Source organism: Macaca fascicularis, chromosome 8, assembly GCF_037993035.2.
Source record: "Macaca fascicularis isolate 582-1 chromosome 8, T2T-MFA8v1.1".
NCBI classification, from domain to species: domain Eukaryota; kingdom Metazoa; phylum Chordata; class Mammalia; order Primates; family Cercopithecidae; genus Macaca; species Macaca fascicularis.
This window is the reverse complement of record NC_088382.1, coordinates 11,731,272-11,737,271: the sequence shown is the minus strand read 5'-3', so window position 1 is coordinate 11,737,271 and position 6,000 is coordinate 11,731,272.

Here is a 6,000-nt window from a genome sequence, read left to right as displayed (position 1 = left end):
CTTTCATAGGTAAGAAAAGTGAAACTCAGAGAAGTGAAGTAACTCACCTGAGATCACACAGCAGTGAGTAGCAGAATCTTGATTCAAAGTAAGATCTGACCCCAAAGTTTAGGCTGTTTCCACCACACTAGGCTGCAGCTCTCAGCGAGCAGATGAAAGAGGGTGATGGTCTCACTTTGGGGACATCTTGTCTTTCTTTCCCAGTCTGCTAGATTGAATTCTAGGGCCTTCACTGGGCCTCAACAGAATACATTTGGGATTTTGAAAACATAGCCCTTAATTCAATTTGACTGCTAGGACAACCCCCTCATTCACAGGCAAGAGGTAAAGAGAGGATGATTCGGTTACTGGTGGTGGTTACAGCTCTGAAGGAGGAGAGGTTTACAGCCTCCCTGAATGGCTGTTGCAGGGCAGGCAGGAAGGAAGTCTGGGGAGATAGAGAAGAAAACCATGAGAGGGGACACTTGGGGAGGCAGGTTTCTGAGGTTTGTGCGGGGTGCAAGGAAAAGGCCACACAATGGATGAACAGATGCCAAATATCTCTGTTTCCAGGAGGAAGCCACACATGGAAAAAAAATTCTACCCTAAACAGTTCTCAAGTACACCCACGTCCTGAAATAGCATGGAAAATAAATTAACAAATAGCCTGCTATAAACACAGTGGAGGTGGGAGATTCTATAGTAAACCAGAAAGGAATTCATTTTATTCAAAACTGCTTTGAGAAGGTTGTCTAGGGTGGGTGAATACTTTGAGGCCAGGGCAGCTAGACATCACGGGCATCTCTGGCTTTGTCACACCTGGGGGCCCAGAGCTCAATGTGGAAAGAGTGTGTCACATTTGGGTCCATGGTTTGTGGGAGTTAGGAGAGGAGTGGAGGCTCTTGAGTGGCTGAACCCTGTCTTCTTATCTGCAGCCTCTCTTCATGGCCCTCAGCCAGGACTTGCACTTTTCACATGGCGTGTGAAGCAAGTGACTCTTGCAAGGAGAGAGTGTGATCAGGAGCTGGGGACAGTTTGCCAGCTGGTCATCTTGGATGGGAATCCTATGTCCCACTGACCTTTGTGCCTTGAGAACTCCCTGGATCTCAAAATAGAGTATTCCCTCCTGGGGCGGTGGGTGGGTGGGTGGGGGGTCATACCAGCCTCAACGACATCTTGCCAAAACAAAAATTAACTTTAATTTGAATTTACACTAATTTAAAACAGGAATATGTGCCATCTGGCATTTTTATAAATAAGATATGTTGCAGAAACAAGTAATGAGAATTTCAAGGCTTCCCAGATCACTGGAAGGTCGTGAGTTTAGGATTCTTTTTTTGTTGATTTTTTTAGTTTTGAGACAGAATCTCACGCTGTCGCACAGGCTGGAGCGCAGTGGTGCAATCTCGGCTCACTGCAACCTTTGCCTCCTGGACTCAAGCAATTCTCCTGCCTCAGCCTCCCGAGTTGCTGGGATTACAGGCGCCTGCCACCACGCCCAGCTAATTTTTGTATTTTTAGTATAGACGGGGTTTCACCATGTTGGCCAGGCTGGTCTTGAACCCCTGACCTCAGATAATCTGCCCGCCTCGGCCTCCCAAAGTGCTGGGATTACAGGCATGAGCCACTGTGCCTGGCCGAGTTTAGGGTTCTGTAGGGATTGTGGAAAACCTCCAATGGGACAAATGTTCCTCGTGCTTTTGTGGCCACTTCCAGCTACAGAACAATGAGGCAGAAGACTGTACACTTGTGCCACTCACTGGCAGGGACGCCCACCTCTCCTTCTCCCAGGGGAGGCAGGACGTGGGCTGTGACCACCTTACAGTGCACAGGTGCCTCAAGATTTCCTAACTCTCTCTGTTTGGCAAATATTTAAAGACCTTTATAAATGTATTTAATACCTATTTGTTTAAACAACACTTTTGATTAAGAGATGACCAAAATTGGATACAGGAAAACCCAGGAAAATTATTTTATCTCTAGAGAGACATTGGAGAAAAGGTGTGATCGTGTAAAGAAACAGGGAAAAACAACAAATAAGCCAAGTAAGCTATTGGTCCCCAAAGTGCTTGGGTAGAACACTAGTCCTGAGAGAAGGTCATCACAGAAAGGATTCTGGGGTCAAAACCAGGCTCAGTCTATCGTTGATGGGCATTTGGGATGATTCCATGTCCTTGCTATTGTGAATAGTGCTGCAATGAATGTATGCGTGCATGTATCTTCATAATAGAATGATTTATGTTCCTTTGGGTATATACCCAGTAATGGGATTGCTGGGTCAAATCGTATTTCTGGTTCTAGATCTTTGGTACATATACACCATGGAATACTATGCAGTCATAAAAAGGAATGAGATCATGTCCTTTGCAGGGACATTGATGAAGCTGGAAGCCATTATCCTCAGTAGACTAACACAGGAACAGAAAACCAAAAACCACTTATAAGTGGGAGCTGAACAACGAGAACACATGGATACAGGGAGGGGAACAGCGCACTGGAGCCTGTCGGGGGATGTGGTGGTAGGAAGGAGAATATTAGGGAAAATAGCTAATACATGCCAGGCTTAATACCTAGGTGATGGGTGGATAGGTGCACCTAACAACCATGGTGCATGTTTACTCATGTGACAAACCTGCACATGTACCCCAGAACTAAAAATTAAAATTAATTTATTTTCAAATAGGCTCAGAGGAATCCTGTATCGTGGGACTCTGGCTAGCTTTATTTAACCTGGAACTTCACAAACTGACCCAGGATCTCATGGTTCTTGCAACTCTGCATTTTACTGTATGGAAAGGTGGGAAAGAAATCAGAATGAACATAGGTGAGTATCTTATTTCCATTTAGGCTGCTCTAACAAAATACTGTACACAGAGTGGCTTGTAAATAACATACACATGTATTGCTCACAGTTCTGGAGGCTGGAAAGTCCAAGATCAAGGCGCAGGCAGCTTTGGCGTCTGGGGAAGTTTTGCTTCCTTGTAGAGAGTGCCATCTTGCTGTATCCTCATGTGGCTGAAGGGGCAAAGGAGCTCTCTCTGGCCTCTTTTATTAGGACACTAATCTCATTCATGAGGGTTCTGCTCTCCCATAACCTAATCACCACCTCTTGGCTCTAATACCGTCACCTTGGGGGCTAGGACTTCCACGTATGAATTTTGGGGGCACGCAAACATTCAGACCATAGCAGTGAGCATGAGCGAAATTTTAGGAAGGAAATTCTAACAGAATTGGGAAATGCATTATGCATGATTCAATTTTGTGCAATCTTAGGCCTCGAGAGAACAAGGAGGGAAACTAACAGATTTTGTGCTGAGCAATTTTTTTCTATAGCAGGACAGGCAGAACGATGTCTTCTTCCACCCAAGCACTGAACCAAACCACAGGAGAAGAAACAGAACCAAATGAGAGAGATTCAACCGACCAGTCTAAGGCTTACCAGAAACGAACAAAGACATACCAAAATAGTCCATCCATGCACAAACACAGACACACAGGGACAAGGCACAAGTGTGTCTCTTATACCAGCACAGGTGCTAGCAAGAAACCCATTCACATGAACACTTTATGCAGATTTTAAAGGGAAAACTCTTCTTTTAAAAATAGAGGATTTTTAGCCGGGCGCGGTGGCTCACGCCTGTAATCCCAGCACTTTGGGAGGCCGAGGCGGGCGGATCACAAGGTCAGGAGATCGAGACCATCTTGGCTAATCCGGTGAAACCCCGTCTCTACTAAAAAATACAAAAAATTAGCCGGGCGCGGTTGTGGGCGCCTGTAGTCCCAGCTACTCGGGAGGCTGAGGCAGGAGAATGGCGTGAACCCGGGAGGCGGAGCTTGCAGTGAGCCGAGATCGCGCCACTGCACTCCAGCCTGGGCGACAGAGCGAGACTCCGTCTCAAAAAAAAAAAAAAAAAAAAAAAAAAAATAGAGGATTTTTATCTTTGTAGTATCCATATTTATTCATTCATTCATTTGATGCAATTTATGTGCCCAGATGCCTGGTCAGGGCTGAGGATGTGGAGTGGACAAGCCAGGATTGCTGCAGTGATGTGCTCACCGTTGGACAGAGGAATGACTGTCAACAAATCACTACAGGCCCATACGTTAAGTTCTTTAATAGTACGATGACTGGAACTACTGGACGGAACCCAAAAGGCAGTCACCCAAACGTATCATGTCCATTTTGATCCCTACAGCAATTAAGCCTTGCTTTCACGGCCGCTGAAGCAGACCAACAGATGGTGGTTTAATTGTTTATAAAACCAAACATTAACTACTGGGCTTGGCAACATATCTCTTCTCCTGAAGCCTCTCAAAGCAGATATGAGACAACACTCTGGAAGATGCTAAGAAACACCAAAAGATCAAAGGTCAAATCTTGGAATTCAGATCTGTCATTGACCTGCCTTATAACTTCTGTCAAACTGCAATATGGTGAGATTGTTCACATGTTTCACAGCAGTGTTGCATGGAATGACTAATGGCCTTCAGTTGGTTCCTGTGTAGATGGTAACACGGAAAGCTGTTCACAAAACCCCTTTCTAGCAAAGATGCATTTCTGCCAAGTCACATATGTTGGCCAGAGGTGTGTTGAGGGAAATTGGCCCTCTTCAGAAAAATATAGTCTCCTTGTTCCTGGCCACATTTTAATGTTGCCCTGCCTTTTAGCTTATGAAGCTTCAGGCTCTCTATACAAATGCTGTCCGTTTTAATAGAGTGCTAATCGCAGTAATGGGCAGGGCACTTATGTCTGTAATCACCACATCAACGCCACTTGGCTTAATCCTTGAAAATGGACAACAAGCTATTACTAAACCATAAAAATCGCAAATTGTGTATGCTGACCTAGAGACACCTCCAATCAATGAGAAGCAGCCTCAGAGCCACCAAAGGCTCTTCAACGTCCAGCTGTCACAACATTCCCCAAGAACTTCAAAGATTTTAAAGGCCACCATTTCCATGCACATGTCTCTGGGTATTGCTGCTGTTTACACTTCGCAGAAGCTGGACACTCAGCCTGTTTGGGGGGGACCCAGGCTAAAGGTTCTGCCCTAGGTGTGGTAAGTATCTATTGATGCGCAGTGCGAACACAGCCTTTGTAGCTTCCCCACCCTCTGCGTGGGGAATGGATGACTCCTATTGCAATCTTCCTTCCCCAGCGACCTCTTCCTTATCCTCCTGGGTTCAGCTTCAATGTCACATGCCCAGACTTTCAGGCTCCAGGACTTATACCAGCACCCACTCTCCTTCCTGGTTCCCAGGCCTTTGGCCTTAGACTGGGAGTTATGGGATTGGCTCTCCCAGTAAAGGGTAAGATAGATATATTCTTTTATATATAATATATAACACAATGGCTCTCTGTCTGCATGGGTTCTACATCTTCTGATTCAACCAACCATGGGTCAAAAATATTCAAAAAAATAGAAAAATAATAATGCAACAATACAAATAATGCAAATTAAAAAGACGGTATAACCATTTACATGGCATTTACATTATATTAGGTATCATAAGTAATCTAGAGATGATTTAAAATATAGAAGAGAATGTGTATAGTTTGTATACAAATACTATATCATTTTATTTAATGCACTTGAGCATCTGAGGATCTTGGTATCTGCAGGGATCCTGGAACCAATCCCCCGTGAGTACCTAGGGATGGCACGACTATGTATAATATATCTTTGTAAAGGGGCTAGCCGGATAGTGGGAGCCCTCGTTTCCTTACCAAGGAATCTGAAGTTGATCTGATCAGTGGAAAGTCTCTGGAAGAGTATTGCATGATTAGAATTTTATTTGTTTTACACACACCACACACACACACACACACACAAGATAGACCAATCTGTGTGGAAGGAAGTAGGTTAGAAGAACACAGGATTAGAAAGCTTGCCTTGATAACAGGTCACAAATGCTGCCAAGTGTGTAGTCAAAAAAATTTGGACTTATTTTCTAGACCAAGTGTCCAGATCTTAAACATTTTCAGAGGTTGGTGAAGTAGCAAATGTGTGAAGTCTCTGA